Source organism: Pezoporus flaviventris, unplaced genomic scaffold (genome assembly GCF_033815535.1).
Source record: "Pezoporus flaviventris isolate CSIRO_AGI_PZ_B2104156 unplaced genomic scaffold, CSIRO_AGI_Pfla_v1 ptg000002l, whole genome shotgun sequence".
Classification (NCBI taxonomy): Eukaryota; Metazoa; Chordata; class Aves; order Psittaciformes; family Psittacidae; genus Pezoporus; species Pezoporus flaviventris.
The window spans coordinates 67075476-67098808 of NW_026892550.1; the positions used below are offsets into that span (position 1 = coordinate 67075476).

The following is a 23333-nucleotide window of genomic DNA, read 5'->3' on the forward strand; positions in this document are numbered from 1 at the left end:
CTGTACTTTCTAATGTAACTGAATATCCAAAGCTTTTGCTCCTCAGTGAAGTGGTAGCACTGTATCTCACATCCATTGTGAGATTCCAGCACAGTGAAACTCACTACTGCTGCATCCAAACACCTCTAATGTTGTTTACTCCCTCCCTTGTCTGGTTTGCTTACTTTCTTCTCCCTCTGCTTTTTGCACTGTCAAAGTGTGTTCCCTATTCCATTACAGTAGCCTTATTGTTGTTACAATAATGTAGATTATGTCTACTAGTGAAGAGGTACATGACCTCTTCTACCTGTGCTCCTTGAGATTTCTATGTGATCCAGCTCCCATGCAGCAGCAGCACATCTGTGTGATCAGGGTGGTATGCTTAAACTGATATATTCTGCTTCTTATTCTTTCTGTTCCTCTCTCCTACTCCAGCTTTCTTCGCATTTGTAAGTCTTTCAGGTTCTGTGAATTTTAAGACTCAATACAATTCATGTTAGTCATGTTGATGTCAGTCCCTTACCTCTAGCACAAGAAGCATGAAAGGAAAGACATAAAACAGTATAGGGAAAAAATGAAGCCATCAAACTGGAAAACAGAGGTTTGTTTATAAACACTATAAACAGAGATCACCTAAATCAACAAGATGCCAGCAGAGTAATCCTCATTGTGTGCTTTAATTAAAGTGAATGATCCTCAAAAGTGGCATCACCTTAACAAAAAGTGAGACTTACTGCTGGTCATTTAATACTTCAGCTCTTATACTGTCACTTAAGGGATTTAGGAGTCCTTCACATCATGCTTTTGGATTTGATGAGTTGGATTAACTCTGCTGTGTCCTATTTGCTCTGTTGGGCTAAAGAGAAAGGAAGCAATGTGAGACAAATCAACATTAAGATCTACTTTTTTCCTAAAGCATAATATTCTCTCAGTGAGCATAATATTCTCTCAAGTGAGACTCAGTACTGCACATCCAACAGGAGGAGATCAGGCATCTCCTGAAGATTTCTGACGTCAGCAGAAACAATACTAAAAAATTACGGTAATTTTGAAAACTAGCATGACTTCTTGCTCCGAGTAAAACATTTATGTATCTCTTCTTTTCCCCTACTTATCTCAAGTGCCCCAGATGACAGCTGAATGCATGCCTACAAGACTGCAAAGAGGCAGAAGGTTCTGAAAATGACATCCAGGCACCATGAAATTACAGTCTTCAGAGCATATCAGTAAGAAGCTAATTCCATATAATTTCTCACTCTAGTTACAATTTTGGTCCCGACAAAGACGTGTCAGAATTTTAATGCCCATTCTATTTTGTGATTTATGATATCTTGCTATAGTTCTTTGACCTTTTTAATATGCTGTATTTTGGTTGGATGGTTATTCCACCCTTTTTGCCAAGAGTGAATTTTCAAAGAATGAAAGTGGTGAGGAAGAAGTTACACTGAAATATTTACAAATGGGTAACTTTGTGTGGGAATATGGGGTGGAGAGGGGAAGGAAGACAACAATTCGACATAACAGGAATAAAAATTGAAAAAAAAAAGAGCTGTTGCTTTGAAGGTTTTGGCTGAAAGAGAAATTCATATTAATTTATCCTGTTGGACATTACTTTTCAGCTTTAAATAACTTGAGCAGTAAGTTCAAGCAAAAAAAAAAAAAAATCAGAAGTGGATTTTTAGTTATGTTATAGTCCTGATTTGCAATCACGCCATTAGTCCTACTATACTTGATTCAGTTATATTATCCCCATCACACTCTTAAGTGATATGCTTAGCTCCAGATTTTGGAGGTCTTGCTTGTGAATCTTTCTATGGGAACTGTTGTCTGCTTTTGGCAAGATGCTCTGTTGAGCTCTTCAGTTGGATCATTCAATATGTGGCACAGAAGTGGTGCAAGAAAGGAAGGGAGCACAATAAATCTCATGATTTATCTATCTTGGACTCTGAATAGAGTTAGTTCTTGACACAGGTTTCTTCTCTAATAGCCCTGGCAGAGCATTTTTTTTTGATTCCTGGAAAAAGTGTTTGCATACTCTTTATACAAAATTGTGGTGGCTATCCTGTGTTCAATAGCCATCAAGCCTGTAGCCTAACTTTAGGTGAGGCTCGATACAGAATAACTATGATATTTTACCAGATGCATTAGAAGGGTAACAAGTCTAGGAGTAGGATGCTTCAATATAGTACTTGTTAGGGACAAATGCATTTCATTCAGAGTACTTGCCAGGTTTTCTCTGGCTATCAAACATGTTGGTTCTGAAGCACAGCTGTTATATTAAAGCCCAGCTCAACTGACTGTAGTTGGACATATGCCCAATGAGAATATGGTTCTTCAACTGCATATCACAGGCACACCAGGAATCCAGCTTAAGTGCTGTGAATATACATCTTGCTGCATGGATGTCAACAGGGCTCCGCACCGACTCTCTGGAGACATGCCGTGTAGCTGTCGTATCTGCTGATAAAATGAGAAGGCAGGATGTGGATGACAGTGCACACGTACTAATTGTGCCACAGTTATTAGCTGGTAAATTATTAGCTGGTAAATGTTGGCAAGCTCCTCCAAACTGCTGTTTCAATATTGCTGTTGTTAGCTCTGTGACTCTCTGTGACAGCATGTGGTCCGTGATGGATTGGTAGGTTGTAGGAGCTCTTGGAAGGACACAGATTGGGGTTGGGAGTGATGTGGGGGGATTGGGTCAGCACCGTTTTAACCCATGTTATACTTATGGAGGTTTAAGTGTCTCAGATGTAAGATGTTTCTGCCTAACTACTGTTTAGTAAGGACTTGCACTACTTCCTGTGTCTCATGATCTGGGTATGAGACCTCTGTAATACAGTATAACCTGTTCAACAAAGTAGGTAAAACATGTTTACTAGATTTTATACTATCTTGAATACACAAGGTAAGTCAATATTAATTTCTTTAGTAGGAAGAAAAAATTGTCATACATGCATAACTATTTTTAATCTAGTTTTTGAATTTTTCTCAGACTGCTTTTTCAGTTCTGACTATAGTTCTGGTTCCAGTTACCTTGTAGCTACCTCCTTAGATAAGGTATTCAGAAATCAAAAGTGCTAATAATTTCCATGGAGTCTTTTTTCAAGGGAGGGGAGAGAAAAGAGGGGGAGAAAGGGATAGTTCAGATCTTCACTGTTGCATATTTGGAGCTGTTCATCATTCTTACAAGATCATCTATTTGAATATGAATTCATGTTGTAAAATTAACGCATTAAAGGTCTGCATCAATCATATTGAAAAGCTAGCAAAAATGAAATATAACATTCATTTTATCCCAGTTTATAAAGAAAAATGTCTTCCAAGAAGAAGCAGATTACATTTTTATATAAACAAACGTCCAGACTTAAGTGAATTACCAGGGTATTTGAGAGATTGACTATCAAAAAATTTCAGATACTTAATGAATTCCTTGTAGCATAATCTGCCAAACGTCTTCCTTAACAGTTATCTGAAAATATTTCATAACTTTTCAACTTAACTTAAAGGAAATTTATTATCCACCTGTGATTTAATCCTAGTTTGAAAAAGAATAGAGTTCACAGCTTAAGCTTTTAAATTCACAAGGGAATGACTCTGCTGTGAGCCAAAAGAGCTAATTATTAAACATTTATACAGCCTTCTTCTCACAAAGAGAATATCTGATGGCTCAGATTGCTGCTTAACGCACACTGGTGAGTGGAACGGTGTCCACATGTCTCTCTCTTTCTTCAAAACCTGAGTCCTGAAACAAAGCTCCTGTGAATTCTCCAGCAAGTCAGGAGGCAGTGTGAGACTGGGAGATGAAATAAACAGCTTTGGTATGAGGTCCAGCTTGGACAGGATCTAGCAGAAAAGAGAGACAGATAGAATAGACTTGTATGGGAAGGAGTCGGATACAGCCAGTGTTTTACAAGCCAGTTCATTCCTTTCTGATGCTTATGTTGCCATCAATATAAATTTGATTTTTCACTCCTTTGTGACCAAGTGAATTAGGTGCTAGCTAACAAATAGGACGTTAGTGATAGTGCTCAGACTTTAATGATGCTAGAATAATTGAGATTAAAATATTTTTTTGCATATCTGAAACAAACATGGTTTCGTACTTAACCTTCTCCAGTCATGAGTGTTTGTTTCCTCTTTTAATGATTGGTTTGGATTAACACATGCATTCCTTAAATAAATATTCTATATTTATATCTGTTTTAAAAGGGCAGCATAGAAAATTGATGAAGATAGAAAAAAGCATAATGGATAAATATTTGCTGATAGTTTGGGTTTTGTTGTTATTTTGTGAAGTATAGACTCCATTGAAAAGTCAAAGGTGGTAAGCAAGTTGATGATTGTTAAATGTTACATTTTTTTGGCGATGTTACTGTCTACTATGCAAATATGGAAGTTTAGATGTGGCTGATCAGATCTTGCAAAATGATGTTTAGGACTGATGTAGTACCTGTGCTTGATTCCATACTCTGATACTATCAATGAAGGAAATTGAAAGACATCTCTGAAAAAACAAAGGGGTAGTGGGTTTAAATTCAGAACAGGAGTTTTGCAGAGAAGAGATGGTGATAGAAGTTGAATGAAATAAAGCTCATAAGATGATAAATTTAAAAAGTCATGAGATTTTTCCTGTTTCCTGCCAACTTTATAAATTTTCAAAACATTTTACAAGCTTATTAGAAAAGTGCACATTTTGACCTAGTTGATCATCCTCCCACAGAGCCAGAATATGTTGCTTGTCACACCTTATGTCAGACTCCTGGCTACAGCAGTATGAATATTAGTTATTCCTTTAGGAAAAATGCAAATATCTATTTTGTCAGAATCAATAAATGTATAAATAATTGGTTTGCTGCAGTTTAGTATAAAGTATACTTTAAATTAATCTTTAAAAAAGTAAAATGCTCTCTATTATTGTAGGTAACAGCTTGTCTAAACTGTCCAGAATGACAAATGAATGAGATAACAGAAACGCCTATCACTTCTTCATTGTGCTCAGCATAAAAGGTTTTTTTTCCTCCCCTGAAGCCCACAAAAGCAATATATTTCATTTGAATATTAATGTTTCACTCTGAAATAATCAATTTAAATATAAATTTTATTAATTTGCTATTGTAAGGGACCGTACAGAGAAAAAAGGTGGAGTATAAAACAGAATGAGTAGCATCAGCCTAATAAATGATGGAGTAAGACACCAGAAAAAATAAATATGTTTACTCTTCATTTCAAATTTATGCCACATTTACCTGTATGATACTGAAAATAGCTATATTACATGCTGTTCTTATTTATCTGTAAGTTACAAAATTATAGGCAATTATTTATTATAGTTTATTTATATTTGTGCACCAAACCTCCACAATAAGTAATATGGAGATCTAGTAATTTAATGAAGGTTGCAGAACACCATGAAAACAAATTGAAGATAAATTGGTAACAAGGATGCTGAGAAGCTAATATCCATGCATTTTAAAAGTGTTTTAGGCAATCTGGAGGTGAGCTTCTTAAGAGGTAGTGAATAGTAGTTACTTCCACATAGTTGTTTGTACTTTGTGCGCTTGGGGGATGTATCAATCATGTTTCAATTATGCTTATTTTTTATGGTATTTTTGGCTTTTTCTACAGATATTTGTGTATCACAAGAGCTTTACCATTCCCTTTTTTTACATGTAGGATTTCAGGATTTTCTTAAGAAAGCCACAAAAGATCCAACTTGATAAGCATTGTGATTCAATTTACAAAGAACTATTCTGTTGTAGTTTCAGAATATTGTTAGCAAGGGACATTTTAAATCAACTCAAAAGCTAACATTCTTAGAACTACTTTGGCTAATTATCCAGAAGCCATCAGGAGTTTGGAAATGTTAGCAGGAAAAAGTAACAAACCTCTGTTTGGCTTTTTTCCTGCTGCCTCCCTGGAGATAATTGATATGTGATGATTTATTTAAAATTTAAAATTTTCCTCAGGCTTCATGTTGGCAAGATATGTTGAGATCTGTCAGATGTTACATTTGTGAATGCAAAACATACTGTTTATAGGGTGGCTGATGACTGGAAGATTAGTGTAAGAAAACCTGAGAGTAAAGTGCTTCCTTTAAAGTGATGATTCACATGGTAATTCTTTTTCATTTAAAAATGGATTCTGCACCTAAGATAGATGACAGCAGTCATTTCTCAATCCTACTAGCCCTCTAACCTTATTGTTGAATTTGAAGGATAACAGTAAGCACCTATCAGACCAAAACTGATTAGTCAGTACACGTCTAGATATAATGTGGTCTGCACACAAAAGTGCAGTCTTTGTTCATTATTCTACGTGGAAGTTCATGTTGTATTTGTGTAAAGATATTATACCTGTTTTTTCATTCCTTTACGTAGATTTAGGTGCTTAATCAAAAATCTGGATGTATGCAGGAGTAACATTCTGCTTTCCAGGATTACTCTTGAGGATGGATAGTTTGTGATCATTTTATGTGAGATGCTGCTTCAGTAGTACTTCTAGGTTCAAAACCTTTTGAGTATTTCAGGTGTCATTGACTATGTTAATTGTTTACATGTAAAAATAAGGTCCAAAAATAAGATGCAAGAAATATGTAGAAATATGAGGCCTAGTCATGTTTTATTATGTGTAGAAATACAAGGTTTACACATGTTTTTATTGAAGTTGGCAGTAAATTGTAATTCATATAAGCTAAGGAATACCAAACCAACGAGAATGCAAATTTGATCTTCTCCTCTCATGGGCACTGGTAAAGGGGCTGAAGTGCTCCAGCTGGCTGTCATCTCAATTTCTGCCCCTTGTCCCTTAGGGATAAAGCAGGGAGGGGTAGTCAGCAGAGTCTTTTTTTTCTTTTCCCTAGGAAATACCATAACTGAGTAACTCAGGCAGTTTTAAGTACCTTTCCAGTCCAGCATCTTAAAAAAGTCTCTGTGTTGAGACACAAATGCTCGTAGATACAGTCACATTTAAATGCCATGCCTAAAAATCCCCAGAGGGGAGGGGTATGCAAATGAGGTCTCTTTAGAATAATTGAATTCTTCCTTTTCTTTTGACAGTGAATATAATTTTTTATTGTTGGCAATTTCTGGCTTTATGAGTTAGTGTACAATTATAATTCATGCATATGTATTTACAAAAATGAATGACTGAGTGGTTTCCTGGGATTTTTACGACTTTGTGATCTGAGTACCAATAAATATAAAAAATAAAAACCACAGTTAACAATAATTTCTATAAGAATTCTCAAAAATAGTAAGCTGTACATTAACATGCTGAAAAATTATTTAGGATAGACTATAAATGCTTCTATTTTAATGCTTTTCCAAAGAGAACTTTGCAAAATGAACAAATGTATCTAAGTTGATGGATAATATTTCATAAAATCAGAAATTCTCCTTGCCAGAGGATACAAGCCAAATCTTTTTAACTGAAATATTGTGCAATAATAAAACTGTAGAAAGAAATTAGTGCTATGTTAGTGTACACAGGCTAAAGTTAAAATAGGGGAAATGTTTAAGAATGTGCTAGGAATAAAACTCCAGAATGAAGCAGCAACCAGAGAGCTTTTGCGTGATGTAGCTACAGCAACACCAGACAAACCAAAATGTTCTAAAGATTAAGGGCCCCATTTTTTCTGAAGTCAGTAGCTACACTTTCTCTGATAGCAACTTGACTAAATTGCTTTACTGGTTCTTACATTTATTTCTCTTAGTAAAATTGCCAGCCAGTTTATCATCGCAAAAGGAAAATTTTTCCACTCTTCCCTTGTTTCTTCTGAATATTCCTATTTTCTTCCTTTTCCTTTGTCATAATTACAATGCTCTGATTTCGCCAGACAGTTTCATTACAAGATAAACCTTGATATCATCAGTGTTCACATTCTTCTGGAAGAATTGTCTTTTTGATGTAGCTCATATTGTGTGCATGGAAAAGTTAATGCTGAAGATATGACAATATGCACAGTGACTGTTGTCTGGTTTATGGAGAACCTCCCTGAAATGTGTTTTTTTTGGTTTTTTTTTGGGGGAAAAACCTATCTAAAATGAAATCTTGATCTGAATTTAGTTATTTCTAACTGACTTTCTGCATTACAGCATTTTAGAAGCAATATGCAGTAGTTCTATGCCTTGTTCACATTAGAGCAGAGTTATGTCTTCTCTTCTCTCCCCCACCCCCAATATTTAACCATGAAACTAAGAGTTTAAAAAAAACATGTTAGTAGGATGGAGGGCTACACAATGAAAACAATGGCTGCATGAAAACAATTTACCCTTACATAAAGAAAATGTAAATGCATGAACAAAAATTAAACTCCCAGCTGGAATGATCCAGAAGAACTACTTTAGTATAAGTTTTGAAATATTATTCCTTTCTCCTCCAAGCATTTTTTTTTTTTTGAAAGTACTTACTGTTGGTACAAAGCTAACTTTAAAAATCAAAATTATTTTTGTGCCAGAGCCACAAGCTTGCCAATGATTTCTGAATCAAGTCCAAGAGTTAATCCTAACTTTAATATTTCTAATTAATTAATCTTGGCTATAACAATTGTAACCTGCAAAGGATGATATTGCTGTGGTGTTCATCTGCTTGTACATAAATCCATTTTTACATCAGAAGTATTCTTAAACCTGGTGTCTAAAAGTTATTAATGCTTTAAATTGTGTCTAAACAGAAATCATTCTAAAGGAACCCTTTAATTCTCCAAGTAAACTTAAACCCCCAAACCATGTTTAAGAGGAAGAATTAACTCAGAACCCTTACTTACCATTTTACAAAAACCCATTTTAAGCTATTTTTTGATAGTAAGTTTAACAGAAATTTGAGTCAAAACAGAGTATGTACTTGATGCAAAGTGCACTGGAGCTCTATGAGCTCTGAAAACTTCAGTTTACCTTTCTGTGCTATAGCAGTAAATCCAAGCTGGTGATGAGCTGGCAAGGTTAATCCACAGAAAGACAGGTTTAGTTTTGGTAGGCAGTGATTGCAAACCAGCCAAACAGAGGGCACTTGTCTGTGCCTCCCCTCATAGCTTTAAAACTTGAGGACTCTCTAGCTCTTATTTGGTTTCCATAAGCAAGTCACAAAGACACCCGGGAGGATGTCAGACAGTCCTGCAAATAGTAGAAAACACTTTTTAACAAACTCATGCAAACTGTACTGTTCAGGACATGTTTGATGAATAGAAGGAAATAATTTTACCAAATGACACTCCCATAAAATGCAGTTGGACTAAGCTCACCTAAGTTCAATTGAACAGATCAAAATTGTCTACTTCAATTTTTTTTAGTGTGAATGCTACTACTGCAATAAATAACACCAATTGTAAATTAATATTTTTCTATAAATTTCTCCCTTTTTTCAGGCAAGGTTTTAAAATGCATAATTTCCTTTTACAGAGTAATTTTATGTATTTTTGTTTTGATTGGAAACCAAACCAAATTATAAAATGTCAAAGACGGTCAATGATGGAATTTGCAGGGTTTCACCATGTGGTCAGAGGACTAGAAAAGAAATGCAGGGATCCTCTAGAGCACTGAGAAAAGCAAAATAAAAATGTTTGTCAAAGTCATGAGTGGTTATTCTAAATGTTAAAATTATTTATTTAAAAACAAATAAAAAGGAAGCAATTGTGAATTACACTGGGGGAATTGTATTATAAATATATTCTAAAAAATCTTTACAGTGCAATGCAATCAATTGAATCTGTGGATATTGGATAAAGCTTTTTCTCAATGAAGCTGCAGAAATTTGTCATGACTGGTACAACCAAAATAACAAATCATTATAATAAAACTGTTCTAAAAAAAAGTCATTGCTGATTTATTCAGATTCGTTATGAGTAACTGAAATTTTCTTCAGTGACTATCTGATAAATGTATAAAGCCATTAAGCTAACAAAAGTCCTACATAATAAATGCAGAATAATAATTACAGCCAGATGCATTAAATTAATTAAATCTCTCCTGAATCAATTTATGTTATAATGACTCTAGTCATGTGATTAGGTTCTCCTAAAACTATATTTTATCAAACTATCTGCAGTAGAGCCAGGCAAATGTTTCATAGAATCATAGAATCATAGAATAGTTAGGGTTGGAAAGGACCCTTAGATGATCTTGTTCCAACCCCCCTGCCATGGGCAGGGACACCTTACGCTAAACCATATCACCCAAGGCCTCGTCCAGCCTGGCCTTGAACACTGCCAGGGATGGAGCATTCACAACCCATTCCAGTGCCTCACCACCCTTACAGGAAAGAATTTCTTCCTTATATCCAATCTAAACTTCCCCTGTTTATAACCCATACCCTCTTGTCCTGTCACTATAGTCCCTAATGAATAGTCTATCCCCAGCATCCTTGTATGCCCCCTTCAGATACAGGAAGGCTGCTATGAGGTCTCCACGCAGCCTTCTCTTCCCCAGGCTGAACAGCCCCAACTTTCTCAGCCTCTCTTCATATGGGAGGTGTTCCAGTCCCCTGATCATCCTTGCGGCCCTCCTATGGACTTGTTCCAACAGTTCCATGTCCTTTTTATGTTGAGGACATGAGAACTGTACACAATACTCCAAGTGTCGTCTCATGAGAGCAGAGTAGAGTCAGCCTTAATTTTATTCTGAAAAGTAATGACGATGAGGAATACTTCCCATGGTCAGTTTGTTTTCTGTGCTTTGAGTCAGATCTTCTACATTTTTCACCACCACGCTTTACCAAGTACTTTCTGTCTTGGAGTGCTTGACTATGGAGGCAGTGAAGAGGTGGGATATGCTGGATAATGCTGTGTCATGTCAGTGTGAGCTTTCTGCATGACACAAGATCTTTAAAATATTTTAAAGGGCATGCTGGCCTAAAACCAGTTAATGGCAAATCCCCCCTAGATTCCAACAAGGCCAGAAAACAGCTTAGCAAATTTTTCTGCCATGTAGGAGTCTTTCACATCACTCATGGCTTATGGCAAAGGAACACAGTTTTTGCACAGTCTGTCCCCATGTTTGTGTTAATGCAGTAACACTTTAATTTATTTTTAGGAACTTAATTGTTTTTTAGGAAATTAATTGTTTTATTAGTTAATATCTTCTTTAACCTTTTGCAGTGATGCAGTTGTAGGAGAGAAAGGTAACTTGACAGGTGTACGAGAAAGGAGTTTTTTAGAAGTATAATATTCATACTAAATAATAATATTTATTTAGAAGTATAATAATAAACATTCTTTACCTGGGATTTGTTAGTTAAATACTGTTTATTAGAAATTTTACTTTTTAGGTCAAGCAGAACCTTGATTTTCCTCTTGTGATTGTTGAGGAATGTTTGTTTCTCTAATGAATACACTGTACATTGTATAGTATGCCCATGCACATGCATAAATGAATATGTCAGGATACAAAATAAAAGGATCTTCTTTTAGCCAGGTTAAAGAAAGCAAAGTATGTAATCCATGAGATCAACTTCTTATAAAAGCATATAATCTAAGCTAGTGTCATGATCAGTTTATGTCCTCAGATTATATGTAAGGTAGTACACCATGAATCATGGAAATACTGATTATTTGCTGCAGCAAATACCTTTGCTTTTTCTAGGTTAGAAGAACACAGGAGTGCAGGATGCTCTGAATCATCTAGTCCCATTCGATGCAAATCTTTCCCGTATTCTTCTTATCTTGTGTGTCGCCACAGATATTTGTGAAAAGTTTTATTTTGCTTATGGATCAGTTTCTAGAATTGATTAGGGACCAGTGGACACTCCTGGAATGTACAGATCAACAGAAGTGCCTCTATGCCTCTTCTCTGAATGAGCCTTGTGTTTAGAAACGCATCTCTGCATCGTGCTTTTGTGCTTCCAGATCCACCTATTCTCTTTTGTTGTAGTAACCCATTACAGTATATTTCACAAATATATCACTTAAACATGATATTTGACCAATATTTGTTCTGGAACCCATTTTATTCCTGCATCTGCTGGGAGATGTTCATCTCAACAAAGTTGAGTTTTCAGTCTCCTGTTAAATGCATTGTGCCCTTTTCAATCAGGAAAACTTAAGTGATTCTTAAAGCTATGAAATCAAGATAAATTTCTAAGCAAGGGTTTTTCAGAAATCGTACATAGGTGTATCAATACGCACTTAGAATTTATTAGCTGGAAGAATTGCACTCAGTGGTCTTTTTGCAGACTTCCTGAAGAGAAGGAGTTTTATTTAGCAAATGCTCTAGAAATGCTTAACTGAGCCCTGCCTGCCAAGCTATCTTATCCACTCAAGTAGAGCAATTGAGCACAAATAGAAATTCCAAGGCTCTTACAGGAGAAAGGACAGCAGAGGCAGTAAGAGATCACGTGTGGAGAGCTGACATGGTATTCTTTAATAAACATAGAAGAGATGAAGAACTATTTTGAGAGACCTTTCTGTAAATTTCTATTTGTTTGTCATGAAGGAAAAAGAAATGCCAAATAATGTCCACAGCAGGTAGAAGCAAATCTGATAATGAGAAATGCTGATATAAAAATTGCATGGCTTTTGTTGAATTTCTACTGCACATGATGTTAAAAGTAATTTACTCGCATTTTTCATTACATAATGATAATGATGTTATCTGTAGACCATAATTAATATATAATGAGAAGATTCCTGTGGTTAAAATGCATTATAAGCTATCAGAGATGGAAACAAACACAGCATGAGTTTTACTTTTTTTTTTTCTTTTTGTATTTTTTCCTAAGTCCAAGAAGAGTTTCTGCTTTCTAGCTACATTTTCTCACTGTTTCAAAATTTTCATAGCTGGTAATACTGCAGTGAGAAGAAGCATTTTTCATAAACACAAAGCATATTACATTGATGAGAGAGTTAACTTCGCATTTATAGAATCAGTCTTTCTAAACAAGCTGTTGTAAGTAGAGGAATACACATGCAGAAGTAGAAGGATACTTTTATTTTTATCAGTTTATAAAAGCATAATTAGAATAAAATGTCATACGCTGTGTACTTATACATACCCAGTGTTAAGTAAGTGTTACCTTTCAACGTCTTCATGAAACAGTTGTACGAATACTTTAAAAGTCCTGGTTCCAAAGGTAATTTTTATTTCCTACTAATGTTTGATTTATATGACATATTTGGTCATGTGGTTATTTGACAGTAACATTTGAATTTAGAGTCCTTTGCTTATCATTTTGTAAATATACCCTGACTGGCTATCTCTTTATAACTGAGGCAGGTTACTCTTTGCTTCTCTTCATTTCTTAACACTGCACATGGATTTCTGTCAGTATGTTTGCTTCTGACTTTACTGACTATCAGAAATAATCATTTCATTGTCTCACATTTATTCAGGTGCAAATAGAAGCTGCATTTTGCAATATGAATACCAAGGGATAAATCTACAGTCTTAGACCTTTTAAGTAGTATAAACAGAGCAAGATGCATACAGATGCATACGCAAATGTTGTGTTCAGTCAAACCTAAATAAATTCTGTTTCACTACTTCACAATTTTGGTAGACATTCCTGTAAGTATTCAGAAAAACATCCCATAGACACAGTTGGGTTTGTTATGAAGTGAGTGAAAATTATATCCATATACAGAGCAATTATTAAATTTTAAGTAACACATATGGAATTGTAAAATCAAATTTACACTTTAAATTGAGTCAGTATTTTAATGAATGAATTATTCCCTTGAATTCTCTCCTTCTAGGTCAGCTTCCTCTATTAGGACTCCATGGGCATATGCCTTCTTGTGTTGAACACTTCTGTTCAAGAAATTGGATAGTTTTTTAGTTCACTGGAAAAGAATCACTCCACTACCCTGTTCTTGAAGTTCTCCGGTAAATGATGGAAAAGGTATTGATATGGGGATAGGCATGAGTACGGTTTGGGTATGGGTCTAAGTCTAAGAAAATTCAATAAAATGTTGTGATGGTTTTGTTAGTACACAAAACTATTTCAGGTGCTTTGATAGTAAACACTTTTTTTTTTTTCAATCTCACATGTCTGTAATACTTGAAAAAAAACAACAAATGAAATGTAAGTAGTTAATGACTAAACTGTACAAAACTTAAAATTTGCCACAAAATTCTGCATCCACTCTCTTCTTCTGCTCTCCCTCTTTTCCTATAGCCTGTCACTCTTGCCTAGTGTGGCTGAGCCCTGTTGCCAAGAAGGCCTTTCCTGTCAACTAACAGTTTCCTTTGATCTCACCTGCTTTTGCTAAGAGAAGCCTTAAAGTGTTTTAGATACAGGCCCCAGGCCAGGAAATGAAGGGAACCAATGCTAGAATTGTGAATATCTGTGGCTCAGATTCCCTGATTTAAAACAAATACAGAAAGAAATCTGTCTTAACTTTTAATTTTCTGTAAGACAGTCCTGAATACAGTACAAAGAAATTACTCTTGCTTAACATTCTTTCACAAGTTTGATTCTATGATTTAGAAAATTAAAATTGATTCCCACCACCCTGCTCTGCTCTCTCCCTACGTGAAGGCTAAAAGTGCAGCGGTTTTGACATTGTTTTTCATTATCCTCATCACCAAAGTACAGCATGATGTGGATTTTAAGAGGTACAAAAGTGCTTTGAATGTTGAATGCCTTTTTTAAAAACATGAGATCTGTAGATTTCTATCAAAATGATAATGAAGTATTAGCCAAAATTGTCCATTCTGTAGACGTATCTTCCTCCTCTCTGGGTAATGGAGCCTCTTGTTATGTTCTAGACTTAGTACAGTATACCAGTACATTAGGATCAGTATTGCTGACTTTTTCTCTGGATACTCTAGCATATGTCAGAACTGTCAGAGATGCCCAGGTTTGTTCCCTCAAGAGTCAGCTTTCTGTTGCTATGCTAGTATTTAAATATCTGCATGTTATATTTAAATGCCATGCAATGATTTCTTAGTTTATGAGACTTTTTTTATAATAACGGCATATTAATTTGATATTAGACAAATCTAAAAAATTTATTTTTTAATGAATCAGACTCTCATATGTTTCAGAAAAGTTGTGGGTGAAATTAAAACCTGCCACATGAAATAAACTCCGTGCAGCACCAGAACAATGTTTTCTTTTTTCTTTTCTTTTTTTTCTTAAGGCTCCATGTACTTACACAGACCACTAAGAAGTGCTTTCTCTCTTGACTTGCCAATGATACAAAAAATCCATATCTGAGTCTGGAACCTATCAATAGATTATCTTCCCAGGCCATTTTGCCTGAGAATCCCTCTGACGTCTTTCAAAGCATTGGTTATAGCAGCTATAGAGACAGCCTTGTAACGCTGTGCAGCAGATAAGGAAAGATTAGGAGCTCAGATAATTGGCCCTGGGATTTTGAGATCTCTGTTGTCCCCAGTGCCATTACCCACCTGGTGCATAAGACTAATAAAATAGATTATTATCTTACATTGTTTGAAATGTTATTAATTTTTCAATTACCAACTTCTGGCTAATATGTTAAATTTGCTATATTAATTCTTCTACAGTTATTTCATTTTTCCTCATGAAAGATCTGAAATAATCAAAAATGTTACTGTGAATATTTGCTTTTGTACCAGGCTCCTTGAAATCTCAGGACAGGTGTTTAACAAGACTTTGCTCACCCATATCTAATATTTTGTGCATTCCTGTATCATGTGAGATGCTTTTGGAGCAGAATGACGAGAATTGTTAAATTCACTATTTAGCATTGGAATAATAGTGGGTAATGTGAGGGAGAAAGCATTTCAATTTCTGTGTTTTAAAGTTGCAGAAGTACAGCTTCACAGCTAAATCCATTTTTTTTTTTTTTTTTATTTTGCTTGAAGAGTCCCTATGGTGCTTTTGCCAAGTAATTTTCCACAGGATAAATTTGTATTTCTTAGTTTGAGCATAATGTTGTTTAAAGTTATCCCAACCTGAGAGCTGCTGAAGTTTAGAAGAATAAAGTAAAACTGAGGAGGGTGAAGGGGGCACAGGATAAGATCACAAAGTGAGCTACGTAAGTTCTGAAGCTCTGAGCATCTTTAGTTATAGTAAAAACAAGATAAAAAAAACCAAAAACTTAATAAAAATACTGGTCTGTTTTTTTTAGTAAAGCAGTTATGTATTGTTTTTGTTTGGACTTCTGTCTTTTCCAACTTCCATCTTGGAGTCCCTGAAAATCCAATTGTTTATTGGAAGTAATTTTCTCTAACCAAACATTGCAGGTTCCGCTAGAAAAGGGGCACTGTAAATGTGAGAATAAATATGCAAAACTGCAAGGAGACAGATGCAGAACAGTGAACCAGCTCCATGGATCATTACAAATTACCACTTGTTTCACAGCTAAGTGCATTAAATAATACATTTGGAGAAGATAAAGGTTTTTGTATCTAGTTTCACTTAAAAATTAAGAAAGGATTAACGCATTCAAGAAATGGAATGCAATGAGAATATGACCTTTATTAAATTGGCTACGATTTAGGTCAGTTTGAAGGTTTATCAGCACGAAATCTCAAAATGTATATGATACTTCCTCATTTACATAGGTATTCAACTTAAATCTTTTTTTTTAGTTCTGTTATCCTTTGAATTGTGCATAGAGTTGATAGGATGGAAATGTTTACCTGAACCACACAAACCTTCTTGTCTGTTCCTCAAAGAGTGAAAAGATTTTGTCAAACAGACAATTAAATTCTGCACACCTCCTGAAGCTGGAGCCTGTGTGACTCCATTATCCACACTTGCCCCACGGCAGTATAATTGGGCTCTCATTAATGCTCCTTAGGAGAACAACTTCCCAACTGGAACCACTCCAAAACCCAGTATACATAATTGACAAAATCAGGGATAGCTGTCTTGTATAAATGCTAGGAGTCAGGTTCTGAGATCGAAGTAAAGTGTGCAACTAGTCCTTTTTCCAACCGAAAACCACAGAGATATTTATGGAGCAGATCACAGAAGCACAAAAATATTTGGTTCTAAATAAAAATATGATACCCTTAAAGTCCCTTCTAATGACTTGCATGTAAAGATGGTTGATCATACAATGTTAGATTTATGCTATTATCTAGTTTACATTAAAAATCCATAGTGATAATACAAGTTAGTAATGCTTTAACTTTGAAGCCTTTATTTAAACAGAATGAGAACAAATAACAGGTAGACATTTCCCCACTACATCCTCGTTTTACTGAAATAAATTAGCTCAGTAAGAAAGTTTATAAGATCATCAATTTTTGGATGTGGCAGTGCCTACATCATGTACTCTGTGAAGGGAGGGCACCTGAGCAGTTTTGCTGTTTGAAAGCAGGCAGAGCTAACCCTATAGTCAGAGAATATGCTGGCTGGACATGAGCTGCTGGACATGACATTGGACTTGGGTGCGCAGTCCGCCACGTTGCCTTCCAGGATTCTCACCCAGCGGCAGGTTCTGCAGCAGCGACGCATGGAAAAGCAGATGCACAGGGCTGTCCTCCCACCAATCCCATGTTCCTCCTATGGGAAGCACAGGGAGATTGGCTATTTGTTTCTCTTACACCATCAAGGAAACAAAACCATATTGCTCTCATTTGAATTTTTCTTTGCATAATCATTTTCCACTTAGCAAACAAAAGTGCAGTGACATTTTGATGCAGTGTTATACTGTAAAAGATTTGCCTTTCTCAGCCTGTTCATGAACCTGTTCCTAAGCCTGTCTTTTCCCACTCTCTGACACATAGCATAAAAAAAAAAATAAAATTAAAATTCAAACAAAAAACAAAAACCATTTCACTTTTGCATTACAAATCTGTACTAACTTTCAGGTACTCTGCACCAGAGCCAGGATGTGAAATGTGAATCTCAAGTGAGTTGGATGACTGAAAAAAAAAAAAGGTCATCCTGTTATTTACTCTGTGTAATCATTTACATTATGTTTTATAACAACATTCTTCTAATTCTTTAGCCTCTAATCTGAGTCACCCTACTTGTTGATACTTAACATAGTAATTGTTAATATAAATACATTCTACAATCACTAAAGCATATGGATTTCCATCTGATTCACATACACACACTCAGAGCTATTTATTAGTCATCCTCTGTGTTCAAGTCACAGACAGACAATGAAATGCAGAGCACAATGTGGTTAATGTATGTAGGCCTCAAAAAAGCTGAACCTGAATGTATTAATCACACACTCTTGACAAAATATGAAAGTTTTGTGTCATAATCTTGCAACTACATTTTCTTGCTCCTAGTATTATAAAAGCACAGGATAAAAAATTATATAATAATATGCATGTGTCCATATATGTGAATGTCTATGCACTTGAGGAAGTGTTTTTATCATCATTTCTCTAGCATTTTTGCCATTAAGTTTTGTATGATCCAATGACAGAAAACATAGGTCTTCTTTACCAGTGCATTCATAAACTTGACAGCACCTGTATCTGATTTTGCAAATGGAGAGACCATGCAACAGTTCAAATGGTGGTAGAGTGAAAAGGTAAGTGCTTGCAAAGTCAAGACTGACCTGTTAAATTTGCATGAGAAAACTGTGTACAAAGAAAAATGTGGTAAGCACTGCGCACTTTTCTCTTTCCAATTCCCAAGAAGATACTGTCTGTCCTACGTTAACAGCTCCAGCTGGGCCATGAGTTGCCCAGACACCAACATTGATTTGAGATGGCAGTAAGTCTGAAGTGGATGAACACTTTATTAGGATGCTACTGGGGTAAGAAAAAAAAAAAAATAAGGTATTCATAATTGTTCTGGGTTCAGCAGTAGCAGTCATTTTTCTCCTTCTTAGTAGCTACTGCAGTGCTGTTTTTTGACTTTCAGCCTGGGAACAATGCTGATAACACCAATGTTTTTAGTTGTTGCTCAGTAATGTTTACTCTGACCAAGGACTTTGTGAGTCTCATGCTCTGCCAGGGAGGAGGGGAAGCCAGGAGGAAACAGAGACAGGACACCTGACCCAAACTAGCCAAAGAGGTATTCCATACCACAGCACTTCATGCCCTCCATAGAAACTGGGGGCAGTTGCTCGGAAGGTCTAGATCTCTGCTTGGGTCAGGCTGCGTATCACTCAGCGGGTGGAGAGTGGTTGTATTCTCTTCCTTTGTTATTTCCCTTATCATTATTATTATTGGTGGCAGCAGTAGTGGGTTTGTGTTATACCTTAGTTACTGGACTGTTCTTATCTCAACCTGTGGGAGTTACATTCTCTCAATTCTCCTTCCCATCCCTCCGGGAGCAGGGGCAGGAAGGGGGGGGAGTGAGAGAGCCGCTGCGTGGTTCTGGGTTGCCGGCTGGTCTTAAACCACGACAATAATGTAGGCTGTTTGATTCAAAGCTTTCTTTATATGTTTAGTCTTGGGTATTGATTAGAGTAACAGCCTGGAGGGACAATTACTATGTAAATAATAATAGTCAGATGAAACTTTGCCACAGCTGCTTTATATGGAAAGCACTCATTTCATGCTGATTGGCAGCATGGTAGTAGTATAAAATAAATCATCATGAGTGGTGTAACAAGAAAAATCAAAGTTAATAACATGCATAATAACAGAGAACATAATTTAGGAGAGTTGATGTGTTTCAGAGGGTCACACACAGCTGTGTTTTATTTATTTATTTATGCAAGTGTTATTGCTACATACAATGCCAACTAATAATCACATGAAGTAATAGGATTAAAACTTGACAAAAATCAGACCAACTGAGTTTTAAGCCATATTAGTGCTGGGATTTCCTCATCAGATTTCTGACTGATGAAGCAGAAGTGTAACGTGAATTTGTAATTGTATGCATATGTAATTATATCTGTACTCTTGGAGAGAATAAGCAGGCATTGTACAACTGGTCATTCCAAAAAAAGGGAAAAAGATGAAAACTAAAAGTGAGGCAGTGGGTATTAGCAGTGCCTGTTGACCTTGTCGTTAAGAATTATGACAGACTTCATTGAGAATGAGAGAAACAGTCATTAAACCATGATCCACGAAATCTCTTAGGCGTATGTATATCTTTAAGAAGAGATATGTTAAATACTTTAGGCATATGTGTCAAATTTAAACATCTGTTTAGCTCAATCCATCTGCAATATGTTTCACCAAAATTTGAAATTATAGTGGGAAAAAAAGAGTAAAATACAACAAAGCATGTATTTTTTTAAATGAAGTAAAGGATCATGTGTTTGAAAAGCGTGCGTTCAAGCGTATGTGTTTGAAAAGATTGTGTTCAAGCAAATTAAAAGTGGGATTTAACTGTTTACCAGTGTTAAAAGTTGCTGAAAGTAAAAGTAAAAAGTGAAGGACAAAAATAAGAGTTTTGTTTTATTTTTTAATGGTGCTTGAAGTATGTTAGCAAATATAGAGAGAAGAAAAAGAGGAAAAGAGAACAGTTTTCTACCTACATCCAGCTACATATTATTGTGTTAAGAAAACTTTGCTTTCAAAAGTTCTAACAATTTTGCAAAAGATTTAAAGCGCTTTTTTTTTCATAACACTAACTTTTAATAAAATCTATACAAACAAAACTAAAATACTCAAGCTGATGGAACTAGAAATAGTGAATGTATTTCTGGTGATTTTGTATTTCTGTCTGATTTTGATATGACTCTGACTGAAGCTGTCAGATTCCTCAAGTCCATTGCTACAAGGTGATGGGCAGTGCTGTGTCATGATGATGATTCAGAGAAGCAACACCACAACAATAAGTCTAGAATGAGAAACTGGACAGTGATGGTTTTGAGAGAAAACCAAGAAATATCTTCATTTATCAAATTACATCTGTAAGTTTTTGTTGGTTGGAGCTTTTTTTTTTTCTTTGTTTTGCTTTGCTTTTGCTTTTGCTTTTTGTTTTAAACAGCATTGTCTGAATGTTTGGGTGAGGAGAAGGGTTTTGCTTGGTGAAGAAGCAAAGTATTTCAGGTTCCTTTCTTCATTTTTTTTTTTTTTAGTGAATGAGAGATATATGCATTATAAAAACCTAGCGTTTTTACCCAAAGTCTCTTCTCAGGCATAGTATCTTCTAATCCACCAAGAAGGCCCTAACAAGAATTGTTTTCCTGAGTTCTTCTTTATGAGGATCTAATGTCCCTCTTTCAACATCAAGATTCCCATTTTCAGCCTGGTCTGAACTTTCAATGCCATTATTTATTGTTTCATTAAAGTCCCTTAGAGCTTTTGCAAAATACGTTTTCAACATAGAAATTAAAAACAAATTTTGTTTGAGAGAGAAGGAAATTATTTAGATAAATATTAAATGAAGGAATATTAATGCAGGCATGTGGTGTTTAACAGGAGACCATGCAGATGAGACTAAAGATAAGAAGGACAAATTCAAACATTGTCCCCCAAATATGAAGTGTTTACATTATTTAGGTCAAAATTGCACTGAATGTACTTTTAAATAACTACACTACAATATGGGGGGGGGGGGGAGGGGGCTGGAAAAGAGAATGAGCACACATGATTGGATACTTTGTATACTTTTGGAGAAAAACATTTAAATCTTTTTCTCACTCACCAGACAAAATTTTGGCCAAACTCCTGCAATTACCTTTGTGATGTGTCTGATTTTGATTGCTGCCTTTTACAGAAGGAACTAAGTTAGATGGATGCAGCTGATGTTTAGGACAGTTACTGTAATAACTGTGCTTAGAGCCAATGCATGGAGAAATCTTGGAATTGGAAAACTTGTCTGATTGTTCTAGATGAAGAAATGACTAAAGACAGTTTCCAGCAGAAGCAGTGAGCAAATTTATGTAATGCAGTGGGTGAAACATATGTTCAAAACAAGATGAAAATTATATATACTTAGCCAATGAATATCAAAATCACTATTCAAACAGCGATTGCTATGAAAGCCATGATCATATTTGGATAATAAAGCTTTAAGATATCTTGAATGTGCTTTCTGTAATTACACATAGTAGTCTTCTTTTCACTGGTATTTATTTTGACATTTTATCCTGAATATTTTATCAGAAAACTGTTTATCTTCTTTACAGCAAAATAAAAATGCATCACAAGTTCCTATGGGGATTGTGTCACCATTTTCTTCCTAATTTTTCTGACATGTTACCTTTCCAATATCACATTATTTTTAAAGGCATGATTTAGCATATAGCTTTTATGAAACCAAAAGTTCATGAATCTCCCTGTGGACTCAGAGACATAGGACAAAAAGAAGGGCTCTGTGCAATGTTATGAAATGTGATTTCTGTAAAGATGCTGCCATAGTTATAAACTATGATGATTTTTATTTATAATCTATGTGTACACACATAGTATTTAATACTTCTGGTAAATGTTTAAGAACTTGAAAATCAAGAGACATGTTAGTCTTCTTTTTTTTATAAGTTGTTCCTCTGTTAGATAAGGCAGACACTTTCTATTTTGTCCTATTTGAGAAAGCCTCAGTAATCTACCTTCACTAAAATATTAGAGAGAAATATGTCTCATAAAGTCTTAATTTATGTGAATATTTTGCATAGCTTTAGGAGATATGGCTAGGATTCATCAAAAGAAACTAGCAGAGAACATGTTCAATACAAAGACCTAATTCTTCAAGTAATGAGCAATTAAGATGTGGAAGTTTTTGCTCAGAATACTGTGAGCATTAAGAGCCAACAAAGGTTTGAAACAAACCTGACAACTTCATGAAGGGAAAAGCCCAGTTAAGAGTCATTAAAAATGACAGAAAAACTTTCAAATGTCTCAGAGAAGTCCCCTGAATTGTACCTTTTCAGGGGATAGGAGAGTATTTGGTGGCTATATTGCACTTGTCTTGTCCTCATATTCTTTCATAGGTAACCATGAGTAACAACTGCCAATGACAAGACACTTGACTGGAATAACTTTTGACCAGAAGATGTGGTTTTCCTGTTAATTTCTTAGGCATAGCAAATTCTTAGCTCATAGAATCATAGCTTCATAGAATAGTCAGGGTTGGAAAGGACCTTAAGATCATCAAGTTCCAAACCCCTGCCATGGGCAGGGAGACCACACACCAAACCATGCCATACAAGACTCTGTCCAACCTGGCCTTGAGCACTGCCAGGGATGGAGCATTCACAACTTCCTTGGTGCAGTGGGTTATCTCAATTGATTGTTCACAGTCAGTTACAGATTGATCTCCTCGTTCTCTCTTTCCCCCCTACTAGAGAATACAACACCTCACCAGCAACCGACTGATAACTCGCCCCCCCCCCCCAGCCCGACCAAGCACCTACCGATACCTCCTCCAACCCTGCAGACCCCTGCAGTCTGCCAGCCCTTCCAGGTAACTCCCAGTTGCATCCTGGGCCTGACGTGCTGCGGTATGGAATACCTCTTTGGTCAGTTTGGGTCAGGTGTCCTGTCTCTGCTTCCTCCCGGCTTCCCTTCCTCCCTGGCAGAGCATGAGCCTCACAAAGTCCTTGGCCAAACTAA

At 35.8% G+C, this 23333-nt stretch overlaps 1 long non-coding RNA gene across 1 annotated transcript; it reads left to right on the forward strand.

Annotated features, from left to right (window-relative positions):
* The first annotated feature begins 1056 nt into the window (after positions 1 to 1056).
* Positions 1057 to 20603, forward strand: LOC133275718 (uncharacterized). The gene is made up of 3 exons (XR_009745667.1): positions 1057 to 1205; positions 13664 to 13793; positions 20527 to 20603. It is a non-coding gene; the product is annotated as an uncharacterized LOC133275718 (long non-coding RNA).
* Positions 20604 to 23333: the final 2730 nt, after the last annotated feature.